This window comes from Sarcophilus harrisii, chromosome 5, assembly GCF_902635505.1.
Source record: "Sarcophilus harrisii chromosome 5, mSarHar1.11, whole genome shotgun sequence".
NCBI lineage: Eukaryota > Metazoa > Chordata > Mammalia > Dasyuromorphia > Dasyuridae > Sarcophilus > Sarcophilus harrisii.
The window spans coordinates 11,355,192-11,371,402 of record NC_045430.1 but is presented as its reverse complement, the minus strand read 5'-3'; the positions used below and the strand labels follow the sequence as shown (position 1 = coordinate 11,371,402).

General features: G+C 41.3%; 1 protein-coding gene across 10 annotated transcripts in view; it reads left to right on the top strand.

The window, feature by feature from the left end:
- TNRC6B (trinucleotide repeat containing adaptor 6B) overlaps nt 1–16,211 on the top strand; it is a 194,224-nt gene that overhangs the window by 89,186 nt on the left and 88,827 nt on the right. The window contains exon 1 of one of the 10 annotated variants that reach the window (XM_031939136.1): nt 14,630–15,644. The exons of the other annotated variants lie outside the window; for them this stretch is intronic. The gene's annotated coding sequence lies outside the window, so the exon portion shown is untranslated. Of the gene's footprint in view, nt 1–14,629; nt 15,645–16,211 lie in introns of those variants that run through there. 10 annotated transcript variants of the gene reach the window in all.

The following is a 16,211-nucleotide window of genomic DNA, read 5'->3' as shown; positions in this document are numbered from 1 at the left end:
GAGGCAGCATTATGCAATCCTTGGGCGGGCACTTGGACAATGGAGAAGGGAAACAGTGAGTTTAACCGCTACTACCTCGCTGACCAAGGCTCATGGTCTTGGCTCCCTCCACTTCTCATCTCTTCCCCTCCAGGGCCCATCTGAAGCCCCAAAGAGTCTGGATTGTCCCATTTCTGCCTGGCACGTCACATCAGAGTGGGGAATGACTTTATAACAATCTCATTCCTACTTATTATTCCCAATGGCCTCTTGCCTGGACTCTTGGGGCTCTCTCTTGTGCCTCTCCTTTGTGAGCCAGCCTCTTTATGAGCGCCTCCCTGTTACCTGAAGGTAAAATGGAGGTCCTTCACCCTGCCATTTAAAGGCAGATCCAGATGGGTTCTAGCCTGGTCTTTCCAGATTGGTTTCAAATTCTTCCCTTTCACAGCAGCATATTTAAGCCATAATCACTCGCTCACTGTTCTCCCCTTCAGTTCCCCCTCCCCCCTCTCCCCCCCCCTTACACACTGCCTCCCATCTCTTGTGTGTTCCTCCTCCTCAGCATCCTTCAAGGCTCAGCTATGATACGCCCTCCTTTGGAAGCTTTTCCTTAATCCCCTCCTCTTTTGGGTCTTCTTAAGGACAGGGAATGTTTTTCTGATTTTGTGTTAGCCTTCTCTGCAGTGAACTGGTACTTAATAAATGTCTAATTGAATTCAATCTAATTGCACTCTTGGTGGTATTTCGGTCAAATTTGGTTATGCTGAAAGTCACTTTGATGATACGCTTGCTCTGTACAGGACCAGCAGAGACTTCCCTTGTCTGTCAGGCCCTGACTCGCCCTACCTTGAATCCCTGATGTGAATCCTCTACTGCAGTCCCCAGACAACTGTTGCCTCCACTGTCCTTGCTCATCCTCATCTCAGCTTATGTCCACTCCTTCCCACCTCTCTAGATTTCCTTTCCCTTTTGTTTGCCTGTAGAGCAGTCTGTGACCTGTCTTATGTAGGAACTTTCTGTTTTACAGGAACCTTTCCTTCTTCAGTTCAGCTTTCATTCATTTTGCCTCTTATCCACATACTGATTTATTTAAATTCTTTAGGTTGTTTGTTTGTATAAGTTCCCTAACGAGTTTCTTGATAGTTGACATAGATGGTTCTTTTACTTATCTGAATATTCTTGAATAGCAGATACTCAATGAATAATTTTTTAATAAATAACTAGTAGTATTCAAATAATTAGTTTAGAGTTTAAATCTAACCTCATTTGCTAGCTTTGTGACCCTGACTCTTTTCCCCCCTCTGCAAAAAGAGGATAATAATAACATTCCACCTCCCAGGATTGTTGGAAGAATTAAAGGAGATGGTATCTGCAAAGTGCTTCAGAAACCTTAAAGTGTTGTAGAAATACTAGCTGCTGCTGCTGTTGTGTTATAAAATTAATTTTTAATTAAAAGGTTTTTGTTTCCCAAAGGAAATTCAATTGATTGCCTCTTTAATTCTGGGTCCAGCTTATTCATTTGTAGAAGTGATCTATGAATTTTTTCATATGATATTCATTTTCCGGATTTAGAAGTTTTTGGCAATTGTTATTATTTTTTGAATTATGTTTAGGTTTTGCATCATCATGTTCTTTTCGGAGATTTATAATCCTTGGTTTGTCTTTACGTATTCTGAAAGTCCACCTCACATCTCAGCAGGCTCGTCTTCCCAAGTGCTATGGCCACTGATCTCCCTCAGCCTCAAACTGGGGTTTCCCCAGCACTAGATAAAGGAGGGGCAGGGAGCTCAGTTTTTATGCAGACCCCTCCCCTGTGTCTGGTCTGTGGTCAACTAGTGCAAGTGTTTGTGTGGAGGGTGGGGTTGTCTGTTTTACTTTTGAATTCTGGGTATCCTAGAGCAGAGCTCCTTAAACTTTTCCCACTTGTGACCCCTTTTCACCTGAGAGATTTTGATCAGATCCTGGGTATGTAGATAGTTACAATTGGTGTACAGTCAAACACTGACCAGTAATAAATCATAATGGGGTCAGGAACCACAGTTTAAGAAGCTTTGTCTTAGACCATGGGGTGGCTGAAGTTACTTTATCTTTGGTATATAATTTCTCTTTTGTAAAGTTTGAGAAGTCCTGGGGATCCCAGAAATGTCTAGTCCTTCATCTAGTTGGTCACGTGACCCAGAGCCTAGGTACCCACTCTTTTGTACTCGCTGCCAAAGGGCATGATGTCATCTGGTCACTGGGCATTCTTCATCCACTTGGTTTTTCGTGTAGGTGATTAGACTAAATTCTTAAGTGTTAACATCTCTTATGTGGCGCTTTGCCAGGTTCTTGCAGTGACGCGTCATCTTTTTCTTAAAGTTTTTTAGAGCCTCTCATTATTCATACAGAATCCCTTTTCAACTTGGATTCTGTGTTTTATCTGTGACATTGGGTGGAATACCTTTGGCAAGCCTATGCCTCACCATTTTACATCTTGCATAATATTGATGAGTCTTACAATAGTATTAAAATTTTCTCTATTATATCTTTCAAGGAATTTTTAATGATTTTGGTAAGACATTTTTCTTTTTTTAAAGTTTTTTTCTAATTACATTACAGAGAGTTTTCAACTTTTATTTTTATAAGATTTTGATTTCCATTTTTTTCTCCCCTTCCCCAAAGACCTATATACATGTATAATCATACAAGCATCTTTCCATATTAGTCATGCTATCAAGGACAAATCAGAGTAAAACGGGGAAACCACAAGAAAGGAGAAACCAAAAAAAAAAAGTGAAAATAGTCTGCTTCAGTCTGCATTGAGACTCCATAGTTCTTTCTCTGGATGTGGATAGCATTTTCCACCATGAGTAAGACATCATTTTCCAAGAAACACAGGCATATTTTCTTAGTACCAGTACCCTGCCAGTGTTATATGACCACAAGTCGTGGGATCATCCAATATCCCAAGAAATAAAAATGAAGATCAGAGCGTTGGAGAGGCACATGATGGGTGTAACCAAGCTGCATCATATACCAAATGCAGAACTTCAAAGATTTGGAGTGAAGGAAATATGTGGTTTGAAAAGGTGACTTGGCTCACATGAGAAAATTGAGGAATGATGAGTGGGCAGCCAACGTGCTCGTGGTGCCTGCCACACTGGTGGGCAGGCAGCAGGTTAGACACTCTGCATTAAGGAAATCACAGGTGCATTTGGGTGCCTTTGAGTCATCCTGAAAGTTTCTGTTTTAAGATTGGAAGAATAAATCCTACTCAGTGGTTGTGATTTCCTCAAATCTGTCATGTGTCTGAGATTTGAGTATAGCCTGTAGCTAGTGGTAGTTTTTGATATGTCTTTATGTTTTTGTTTTGTGTTTTGTTTTAAGGAAGTGTCATTGTTAGGCTGTGATTCTTAACTCGGGCATGGTGATTTTTCTCTTGTATCATTAAGAGATAAAGCAGGGAATGAATCTAAGTATTGCTTTGTCCTATCTTTTCTGCTGAAAAATACTGTTACTGATTTTGCAGAACTAGGAAGACACACCAGGACTACTGAGAGTGTGCCCCAAAGAATTTTGAAACACAGGAAAGGACCTATATGGACAAAAATATAGTAAAAATTCTTGTAGCAAAAAACTGGAAGCAGAGTGGTTGCCTCTCATTTGGAGAATGGCCTGTTATTAGTTAATTATGCAATGATATATTTTTGAGCTGTAATAAGTAACAAAAGATGGATCCAGAGTAACCCTGGAACACTTCTATTGGGCAGAGGGAAGTATGCAAAACCAGGGGGAAAAATTGTATCGTGACTACAGCAACAGTGTCACACTGAAATCAGAATACTTTCCTATAGGCACCAATGGCCACAAATTCATATTACATAGAGTATATTGTGTTTTCTAAATTTATTTGTCAATATTTCCCAATTATATTTTAATCTGTTTTGGGCTGCATTCAGAATTAGGGCTTCTGGGAGTTGGATACTTCAGCTAAAAGAAAGGTATGAGAATCCCAATCAATGAAGGGATCAGTTCTTCCCACCTAGCAGGTGAAGGCCTAATAGTATAAAATGCATCCTCCATTTTCAGACATGGATGGCCAATTCTCAAATCTGTGTCCTTCATTGAAGTCCATCAGTGTTTATGCCACAAACATTTCATAATTCCCCTTTGAAAATGTTAAACAAAGTCATTTTTGGGGAATGTGAAAATAGGCTTTTGATAATTTTCTTTTGTTTCAAAATGTCTTGACAAGAAATCAGTAAATCAGCATTTATTAAGCTGCTCTTGGTAATGGAGGCATTCACATGAAAAAAGTCACTGAATGTCGTGGCTGGGACATTCATCTCCTCTTTTTGCTGGTTTTACCAGTAAGGAAAAGGAGGCTTGTTTGCTTGCTCCCCAAGTACGTCCTGGAACAGTGCTTCCTTTGGGACAGTGAGGACCAGCCCCTCTCTCTCAAGTGCAGGGCTACTCCCATTGCCCCTTACAATGCCTGTGGCTCCAGAACCTTTGCCTCATCGGTACCCCATCCGTGGGCTACCTGCCACATTTCATCTGCTTCACTCTTCTTTTGCTCTGGACTTTGTGACTTCATGTAGATCACCCACCAGAACTCTGCAGCTCCCTGCCTTCCTTGAGAGGGTCTGGGCTATTAAGATGTTAGAGGACTAGGCCGAGGCACTCAGAAGTTGCCTTCTCAAACCCTTGTCTTCTGAGCGTTGAGGCCCATTCTCCATCTTCACAATGCCGTTTCTCATCTTTGGTTTATGTAAGAGTTATTTATTTTTTAACATTTACATTTATTATTTACTTTAGCATTTTTTTGTTTTTAAATTTTTAAGTTGTCCTGTTTCCTTTGAGAAGTTCATTGGCTGTTGCTTATAATCATCCATATTCCTATAAGCATTTCTCTGCTTATGGAGCCTATCTCTATACCCTTAATTGCCTTCATTTGCTTCTTGATGAAGAGGGGGTTCAGAGTTTAGCACAAAAGTCAGCCTGTAGTTCAGATTTGGTTCATTGATTCAAAATTTGTAGAATCAAAATGAAAAAAAAAATTGGTTTCTCTCTTCTCATTCCCCTTTTTGAGATGAGGAAGCTGAGACAGGGAGATTAACTTGTAAAAAGTTACAGACTCAGGCTGAACTACAGTTTTTAGAGTTCCAGTCAAGTGTTAGTTCTCCCAACTTGGGTGAATAAAACATCCATATCATATCCCTGATTATGTGTTAGTCAATTAGGCAATTGTATTAGTAATATGCACATTTAGAGATATCTAGTTCCTGAGAAGTTTAAAAAAAAAAAACTCACACATACTAGAATTTATTCATTCAAAGGAGGGGATTGTTCTTCAGAATCTTTACCTTGAGAAGATATTTAAAATAATGGACTTTAGGATTCTGATGTTTCAAGAGAAGGGGTTTTCCCCCCTTCTCAGAATATTTTTTGCAATAGTATTTTTTGTTTCTAAATACATGTAAAGATCGTTTTCAATATCCATTTTTTATAAGAGTTTGTTTTAAATTTTTCTCCCTTTCTTAGCTTGCTGTCTTGGGAAGGGGGGCGGGGGGATAATCTGATATAAGTTAAATATGTCCTATCCTTTTAAGCATCAGATTTACCATGTTGTGCCAGAAAAATCAGACCAAAATAGGAAAAAGAAAAAACAAGAGAGAGGAAAAAACAAAGAAACAAGAAAGATGAAAATAGTATGCTTTTATCTGCATACTCTCTCTGGAAATGGATGGCATTTTCTATCCCAGGTCAATTAGAATTGTCATGGATCATATCACATTACTGAGCAGAGCTAAGTCTATCAGTCGATCAACACATGATCTTGATGTTACTATGTATAATGTTCTCTTGGTTTTGCTTGCTTCTCTCGGCATCAGTTTATATAAGTCCAGGCTTTTCTGAAATCAACCTGCTTGTTTTATATTTTTTAAATAGAACAATAATATTCCATGACATTATACATATACTATAACTCATTCAGCCATTCTTCAACTGATGGGCATCCACTCAGTTTCCGTTTTTTTGCCACTACAAAAAGGGCTGCCACAAACATTTTTGCATAGCTAAGTCTAAAACTCATTTTTTGAAATGGATAAGCAGATGCATGGTTTCTTATGTTTATTAATTAAAATACTTGTTTTCAATATCTCTTAGTAATAACTAAGAAAAAATCTCAAATATTATTAATACTGAAAAGTTGACTAAAAAATCAGGGAATTGCTAATCTATTTGTCTGCTCTCTAATCTGTGCAAAAATTTCTTGAGTCATTTCTACATGAATTTCAGGGTCTTACTAGGGAATAAGCAGACTCTTTCACACACAATGTTCAGTAATGGACTGATTTTTCTCATCTCACAGTAACTGAGAGATGTAGATTATATACGTGCTTTCTGGCTGATTATGAAAAAACATTTGGTTCAGTAGGACAAGATGACAGCACTTTATTCTTGCTCAGTCAGATCTCTCATGTTCATGCCTCAAGATCATATCAGGACTCTTTGAAAGAGCTCTCAGCAGAAATAGATGCAAAAGAACTATGATAATAAACATCAGCTGAGGCATCAAACAGAGAGATGCAAGTTTTCTAAAGTGATGCATTTAGAAATGCAGAATTCAGTTCAAATTGGAGACTTTCTGGGCATGTTGAGGTTATTCCTCCTGTTTGCCTGTGGAGCCTCCCAGAAGAGACTAACCACTCAAAAGAAGTTTGCCCAGGCCATTGATACAAGAGAGACCAATGGTTATTTCCCAGATTTCACCATGTTTTAGAAGGACATGCTCCCTAGTATGTCCCACAGTATAGTGTTCATGTCGGACAAACAGGATAGATCGCAGCAAAGTAGACCCAGAGTTGGACAACAGTAGCAGGAGAGCAGGGGATTCTGTCAGGAATCTGGAAAGCACTTTTATTTTTCCTGATCATGAGCCTTTCCCATGAAAGCAAATAATACCCAAATTTTTAATATTAGCATTCACCTGATGTTACTGTAGGGCAGCTGGAGCTGTGGAATACTTCTGCCTCTGAAGGACGAGAGAGGAGTACAGTGGGAGGGTCACAGTGAGAGCACACGGGCTGCCACAGAACCGGGGAGGCACTCTCAGTGGGAACTGGTGCAAAGGGGTCCTCAGACAAGAAGAGAAGATGGGCCTTCTTGACAAAAGTCACTTAGCCATGAGGTTGACATGAGAGACAAAGAGGGCCTTTAAACATCAAAATAATTCATAACTTCCCCTGATAACCAAAAAAACCAATAACAAAATCTGGAAACGGGAATAGCCAAATCAGATTATGGGGTAGAAAACTATTTTCTCCACAGTACCTTTGTTAGAATGCCTTGGTGGCCCGAGTCTTGGAGGGAGAGCACTGAAGAGTATCTGTGGCTTTCCACAAACTCCTCCTGCTCATGGGCTTAACACAAGCTCAGTAATTGTCCCCACGGAAGGCCAGGGAGAGCCTGCTATCTGCAGTGGAGGAAGTGAGGGCAGGAAGGAAGACATTTTAGACTTTGAGATTTCTTCTACATTACACTTCTTGTTTAAATAGGTGAATGAACCTGTGCTGGTCTAGGACAAAGTACGGTGGTTTGCTCTCTGGCCTTGGAGTTCTGATGACTCCCCTTTGACAGCTAGAGGGGCGCATGCAAAAGAATCTGGGCCTCCCCTCTCCTTGTCTGAGACCAGTCAGCCCTACTACATGTGCTGAGCACGGCGCCGGGCCCTGTCCTCAGGAGCTTGCACCCTGACTCAGACGGGAAGTGCACAGTCAAGTAAGAGAGGCACAAGGTAGTTTGGGAGGGAGGCTGTCACAGCTCAGCCACGGGGGTCGGCTCCTCATCCTCCATGGCTGCCTTAGTGCTTATAACGGCCTCTGTAAGTTGATATGTTAGAAATATCCAGATGGCCCTTGGCAGAAGAAAGGTCCCCCAACTCGTTGTCCCGTGACTCCCGGCCTTGGGATGCTTTCCAGCTTGCTCTTAACCTAAGCACCCTGGCCCCGGACAGGCTGTCTGGATGAAACTCACCTCCTTTTTCTCCAGCTCTGGGGGCAGTTTTCCATCTGCCTGTCCCGTCTTTATCCCTCCTGACAGCGGAGCACTACCCAGGTAACTTTCTTTGAGTCAGAAATGCCTCTTTTTACAGTATGATCCTAGGTTGTAGAGCAGGCCGGGGGCCTCAGATTGCCTGTCACACCCCTTGTTTCACAATGACTGCCTGGGACCTGCACTTGGAAAGGCCCAGCCCCCTACCCAAGCAGCACTGGCCCACTGCCCTTGCACCCAGACTCTGGATGTGGTGCTTTCTCTGGTACTTCAGAGCTCTGGATGGGTCCTATGCAGCTATCCTGGGGGTGCAGCTGCTACGGACAGCTGAGTCTTGGGAAACTTTGGGAAATTGAGTAGGCTGGAAATGCCAGGGTCCACTTTCTGCCACCCTCTGGGAGACTTTAAAAGATGGCTCAGTGTTTTTTATCGATTTTCTCTGTTTTATTCCTGACCCTGCTGCAACCTTAGTAAAAGCATTTGTGGGTCTCACCGAGTTTGCCTCTGTTCCTCACTAGCTAGGAGAACCTAGGCTTGGGTTGTGTTTGAAACCTTTTATCTGAGCTTCCAAAAATGGGTCTCAGTTAGCTTCTTGTTGCCTTTTAAAATAGTGTATTTGTGCCAAATCCTTTTGTTTCTTTGAAAATGTTATGTAGTAATTTTGTTCTTATGGTGTCCCTGGTAATAAGTGTTTCATTCCCATTCCCTTTTCTTCATCACAGACAGCAGTGCACCCACAGCAAAGAATCTGACTTGTGGAAACCTCAAGCTGTAACTCAGAGAAAGTCTTTGTTTTAGAAAGAAGGAAGTTGGTGTTTGGAAAGCAGTTGGTAGATTGTAATGACTAGACTAGTTGGTTCTCATTCCCTTTATGGGCTCTGTTTCTATGCAGCACAACTAAATTTATTTTAGGACTCTCAGAGCATTTAAGTGTGCGCTTGCGTGTGTGTGTGTGTGTGTGTGTGTGTGTGTACACATGGGTTTGCATGTGTGTGTAAAGACAAATCCCCAACCTGTCTCCAGAATTTCTCTTCCACATCTACTTTCCCCTGAATTTGTCTACCCCAAACAGCATCAGTGGATCTGCCAGCACCACAAACTCCACCCATCCCAATGTCACTTCCCCATTCAACCCATCATCTCCTCTCTATTAGATGGAGTCCTGAATTAACTCCCATCCTCATGTCTCTTTGGTTTCAAGAGGAATAGTTCTGGTGCACAGGTCCTTACCCTATAAGTCCCTTGTTCCCAAAGCTTGTGAGGAAGATAGGATGACAGACCCCTGTTCTTGGAATTTTAAGCCCTTTATATGATCCCATTCCATCCTGCCATTGCAGGTGGAGTTTCCATTCTTCTCCCTTATGTTCTTGACATTCTGGCCAAACTAGCTTTCTTGTTCACATCTCTTGACTTTGCACAGATTCTCTGTGCCCATCGCCTGAAAGCTGGGAATGTTTTCTTGGGACCTCAGCTAGTCTTTACATCAGCTAAGTGCCATCTGACACCCAGCTCCTGTGCTTGCACCTTGAAGCCTTCCCTTATCTTCCTTTCTAGCTTAAACTGAATTTTCCCTTTCTTAAACTTGCCAAAGCATTGTCTTCATGGCCTCTCTAGCATTTCCTGCATTCTTCCTTGTACCTAATTTTTTCTTTTTGGAGGCAATCAGAGTTAAGTGATCACACAGCAAATGTCTGAGGTTGGATTTGAACTTGGTTTGTCCTGAGTCGGGGAGACTGGCAAAGTCCCAAATTGTAATAGTAGTAATAGGAGTACCAGGAGGAAGTCATGTGGACAAATTACTTTTCTTCTAACAGCCCAGATTGTCCTTCTTCATTTTACAAATATGGAAACGCACCTAGAGAGGTGACTTCTCTCTCCCCTTGGCTGCCTAGCAGGTGCATATTGGAGCTGAGGGTCAAGGCCACTGTACTTCAGTGGAGAATCAGTCAGGGATTCTTCCTCAGAGTTCCTAAGCCACCTGTCTGTGATGCCGTCACTCTGCCATGTAGATGATGTTTCAGCCTCATTTCTTCCTCCTCCTTGGGCAGTATTTTTGCCATCTTAGTGCTGGACCCAAGGGACTTCAGAGATTCCAAATTAGATCTCTTACTTTTACATGAGAAAACTGAGCTTGCAAAAGAACTACTCCCTTGATCCTTGAGTCTAATGCTCTTTCTTTTTCCATTCTTTTCTCACTTTGCAGTCTGTAGGGCCTTTCTGTAAACCGTCTTTCATGCTCATCGTTGTCAACTTTTTCTGTTAGATTTCATCCAGCTTTTCCTCTTGGGTGCCCATTATAGTTGGAACTTCATTAAATGGTCTGAATTCATTTTTATTATGTAGGAAAACTAGCCAAAAATTTGTTGGTGTTCAAAAATCACTAGGCAAAAATCTTATCAGTTACAACCACCCTGATGAAGCATTGGAAATGTGGTGGGTGAAGACCCCACCTCAACTTGGGACCCACGTCCTATTCTAGGCAGAAACTGATAGACCACCAGTCAGTGATAGCGTTGACATTTGGAAAGTTAGATCTGAAAGTCTTTAGGAAAAGGATAAGGACAAATTGCATCTCCTCAGGATGATATTTTTTGGGAATTCTTACCTCGCTCGCTTGCCTGCCAGACAACCAATAGGTAAGAGAAGATGACAAGCCAGGTCCTGTAGCTTCTGGATAAGGAAGGATCTGGGTCTAGGTGCAAGCCTTCTGCTGATGACTCTCCTTGGCCCTTCTTGTCCCCAGGGTCTGGGGGGGAGGGTACCATCACAGGGCAGAGTCCCATCTTCTGTCTCGTGCTCTCTCAGAGTGATGTCATTCCTCTGTTAGAATCCTGGCCCTGCCAACTAATGACACTGATCCCCTTCCCTCTGCCAGTCCTCAGGTCCCTCACCTGTAAAGCAAGAGGGTTGGACTAGATGCTCTCTAGTGTCCATTTGGACTACAGATCTATACCTGGCAGACCCAACTGGCTCAGTCATTGGCTCTCGGCGGATGGCCGTTCTCTCCTTTGTGTTTTCTACCATATCCAGTCTGATGTCTGCCCACATTTGTGCTGGCTAAACATTTATTGACTGAGTAGAATACCAGATGAAGCTTGGAATGACAAGTGCGAATTACCTAGCTCTTTTTTCTTGTCTTAGTGAAATTAGCATTGAGACTCATGGTAGCATCATGAAGTTAGAGATTTTAACTGATGGAAACCTTGGAAGCCACCTTGTCCAGCTTCCTGGACAAATGCTTTTACAAGCATCTGTGAGCTGCCAGCATGGTACGCAAAAGAGACTGAGAAAAGTGAGATTAATAATAAGCTCCTACTGCAGTCTTTTAAAGTTTTAATGATACATTATACAAAACTGTGACTGACAGAATGAACAAAATTATGAACGTACCATTTTTGTGAAGATTGCCTGGCTGACAAAAAAGGGACAGTTTCCCATTGTTTAGAATTAAAAACCTGGAGTATAAAATGTTTTGTATAACTTTGATTCAAAGGAGCTATCTGTTTTTTAAAAAAAAGTTTGTTCTCAAGCCCCTGGATTAAAAACTTAGTCATCAGGAAAATAATTCTAGGGATTACCTTCTAAGAAAAGAAAAATGATTTCTTGGGTTAATTGAGCACCCATAATGCACTTGTAATTGAGAGGTCGTTTGTCATAGAATCTTTCCCATTGATTTTACAGAATTTCAGATGAAAGAATAATATAGCTTCATATGGGTGATGCATCCTTTAAGTCTACAGGCTCCTACATCCGGGGTTAGAGGAGACCTGAAGAAAATTGAAGGCCCAACGAGGCCCAAGACCTCAGGGATAGGAAATACTTCATATAGGAATCAATTTTAATACTCTCACAGTGTTGCTGTGAACAAAGGACTTTGTAAACCTTAAAGGCCTACATAAATTTATTAGGGTTATCATCATATGGGCCTAAATATCTCTTTCTGCAGGTGATTCCCAGACTGCCCATCTACCATTTGGATCTTTCCTCTAAGCTTCAGCCTTGCATTCCCAGCTGTTCACTGGACATTTCCAGCTGTCTGCCTCCAGGCGCTTCAGACACAACATGTCCAGAGCAAGGCCAGGAAATCCATCGCCCTCCCTTCCAAACTTGCCCATTTCAGGGAGGGCACCCAGATTCAGAGCCACTGAGACACTTTTACTCACGGCCTCCTCCTCCACACCCAACCTGTCCACAAGAGAACACCTTCCCTCTTCCCCCCCCCCCCCAAAAAAAACCCACAATGACAAACTTTCCTCTCACTGCCAGGGGCAGCCCCATCCTCCCAGTGCCCTGGGTTCACAACCCAGGCGGCTTCCTCTGCATCTGATCTATCTCTCCCATACACCCTTTTGTCTCCTGATACTACCCCCATCTCATGCTTGCCTCAGTCCCCTCCCCCCCCCCCAATCCAGGCTTCATTTGGTCTCCAAAGCACCCATCTGATCATGTCTCCCCCCTACTCAGTAACCTCTACTGAGTCCTATATCCTCCAGGATCAAATACAAAATCCCTGGCCTAGCATTCAGTGGCGTCTCTAGATGCCCAGGGACCGGAACCCTCTGCTCCTGGTTTCCTCTGAATCCCAGCTAAAATTCCTGGCCTGACTTGGGGTGGCCCACGTATCTCCAGCTTATCTCTTAGTGTCTCCTTGGTTTCTGTGTTGACTTCCCCAGTAAACCAAGATGGGCTGTCTTTTGCCTTTCTTTGTATCTCTAGCTCTTAGCATGATGCCTGGTACACAGTAGGCACTTAATAAATGCAGATTGATGGGTATTAAAAGCTCCACCCCATCTTGATTAGACATTCCCCTGCTGTCTCCCAGTCTTGACTTAACTCTCCTTACTTGGTGTGAAATCTCCTTTAGAACTCAGCTCAGATCCCACCCTCTAACTCTGCAGCAAGGTGTTATGAGCCAGCAAAGATAGTTTTCAACATTCACCCTTGCAAAACCTTGTTTCACAAGTTTTTTTCCTTCCCTCCCCATCTCTCCCCTCCCCTCTCCTAGAAGGCAAGTAATCCAGTATAGGTTAAACATGTGCAATCCCTCTAAAGATATTTTTACATTTATCATGCTACACAAGAAAAATCACATCAAAAGGTTAAAAAAAAAATGAGAGGGGGGAAAAAAAGCAAGCAAATAGCCACAACAAAAATAGGTGAATCTACATTGTGATCCACACTCAGTTCCCATAGTCCTCTCTCTGGTGTAGATTGCTCTCTCCATCACAAGACCATTGAAACTGGCCTGAATCACCTCATTTCTGAGAAGAGTCAGATCCAGCACAGTCGACCATCACATAATCTTACTGCTATGTACAATGTTCTCTTGCTTCTACTTACTTCACTCAGCATCAGTCCATGCCAGTCTCTCCAGGCCTCTCTGAAATCATCTTGCTGATTGTTTCTTATAAACAATAATAATCCATTATATTCATATTTCATAACTTATTCAGCCATTCCCCAACTGAGGGTCATCCACTCAATTTCCACAGTACATTACATTTTTAAAGGTATTTGGCTTGTAAAATTACTTTTGAGAAAGTATAGACATTTTACTTTTATTCTGAAAATAGGTAAGAACATTGAAAAGTAGGGCATAACTTTTACCTGTCATGGTCAAACAGTCTCATGTGCACAGTGTCCTAGGCCTGGAATCAGGAGGACCTGAGTTCAGATTCATCCTCAGATACTTCCTAGACGTGTGACCCTGGGCAAATCACTCAGCTCTGTCTGCCTTAGTTCCCTTCTCTGTAAAATGAACGGGAGAAGGAGGTGGCAAGCTGCTCTAGCATTGCTGCCAAAAAACAACCAAATTAAACCCAACTGGGTCAGGATGAGCTAACTGACCGAACAATAAAAGTGTTTTCTTGAACAATGAAAACAGTGTGAGAGTAATAGCATTCTGTCTCATAAAATCTTGGATTAAAGTAACAATTCTAGGGATTCTTGAGAGGACTCTAAATGAAATGCAGAGATCTACCTCTTGTGAAAGCTTGTCTTCTTGCCAGCCTCCGCACTTACTGGAGGTGGTAGAGGGAGTGGGTTCTATGAATCAGTCTTTCCTTATATCCCATTTTTTATTGATTCTTGTATGTGTATAAACAAAGGGATATTAGAGTACTTGTTATTTAGTTTTCTTTTCACATCTTACATTTATAATGCACTTGGGGAAAAACATAAATGATTTTATTTGGGATATATAAGAACTTTGAAAGGTTTGAATTCTGGTGAGAGGAAGTCCAAAGACTTTAGAGGGACCCGATCTGAGTGAAAATCTAGATCATGAAGGGAGAATAAAACAAACTGTGAATAGATATCATAAAGATGAGTAAAGATGCAGAGAATATAGCTGAAGACAACTAAGGATTATTCCTTGAAAAAGAGCAAACTCGTATTTCCAAATGCACATTACCTGCTAGGGCTACCATAGTGCCCAGATTGCTGAGGCTGGAGTCGGAGAAAAACCTGAATCAATTCTGGCCTCAAACATTGGGTCAAAGTGTGAGCTTGGCCAAGTCACAAAGCTCTGTTTTCTTCAGTGTCCTCATCAGTTCATTTAGCTGGAGAAGGAAATGAGGAACCATTCCTGTGTCTTTGCCAAAAAGGGAAAAAATCCACAGAAAACCTCAATGGGGTCTTGAAGAGTCAGACACGGCTGAACCCCACAAAATTCTGAAATGAGAAGGTTAAATCATACTCCTCCTCCACAGGAGTCCTGGAAGAACAGAGAGAAATTCTGGAATGGTTCAAAAGCAAAATAAAGCTTTTAAAAGATATTTGAAACAAAATTAAGTCAGAAGTCAGAACTTTTAACACAATTTTATAAGAGTAGAAAAATAAGTAAAAAAGACAATTGAGTCATCTCTCCAAAGAAGTAAAGCCTCTGAAGGCACACCAGAGTAGAGGCTGAAAAAAGTTGGCTGAAGAGAAGCAAAAGGCAAGAAAAACTAATGAATTCCATAGACCTGAGTGTCCAAATGTGGGACATCCTGTATAAGGATGGTAAGGGGACTAATGCTACAGGCTTACAAGGGAGGAAAAAGTTATAAGAAGACTGAAAAGGTAGGAAGGAGGTAGGTTATGAAGATCTTTTAAAACTAAATAGAGCTTTTATGTTTGATTCTAGAAGTAACAGGAAACCCTGGTAATTTGTAAAATAGTCATAGTCAGACTTGAACCTTGGGAAAATCAGCTGGATGGCTGAGGGGAGAGTGTCATAATAGTCTGGGATGAGGTGAGGAAGGGTCTGCACCAGGACTTTGTCACAAGACAGTATGTGTCCCTGTAACAATGTCACAGGAGGAGGGGGGGCATGTGCTTGTCTCACAGAAGACCCAAGAAAATAAGAGCGAGCATTAATCAAGAAAGCACTGATAATGATGTTGATGCTCCCATGATCATTGGCTATAAGTTAAAGGGGAAAAAAAGGAAGGAAATTGAACTCTGAGGAGTGTGAAACAAGTTACCTAACAGGCTAGCGATTTAAGGCAAACTTAAAGAACTGGGAGAAGGAAAGAAGCAAGAGTGGACTAACTATTCTCCATGGACTCAAAGCAGGGCATTTTAAACTTTCTACCTTCACGACCTCTTTTCATCCAAGAAATTTATATGTGACCTCAAGTTTATAGGTATGTTAAATTGGTACACAAATCAAACATCTACTGATAAAACATCATAAAGTTTATTTTTAAAGTTTTTTGGTATACATATATTTTTATCATTTATTAAAGCTGGAAACAAATTTGCATATTAAGGACATAGATGGGCTTGTTTATTTTTCCAAAAAGAATTAAATCTTGGCAGAATATTTGCTACTGTAGGACAAAAGCCTTCTGCATTCAGAAACCTTTTACTGTTGCCAAATTTTTTGAGACCCTCCACAGCAGTTGCATGACCCCTTATGGGATTGGGGTCTACAACTTAAGAAACTTTGGAATAAAGCATCCAGCTACCCTCTCTAAATTATCTTTTCATTTACTTCTTTTTACTTTTTGAATGTTTATTTTTGATTTGTCTCATAGACAAATTTTTGGATTTTTGGATTTAGCTTTTTGGATTTACTTGATGCGTGATATTTTTTTCCATCCCCGTAGATTTATTTTTGAATATGGCTTTGTTTTTCAAATGTGTTTTGTAAGTAACAGATTGTCAGATTTTGTTTTCTTATCCAATCTGTCATTCTTTTTCTTTTTATT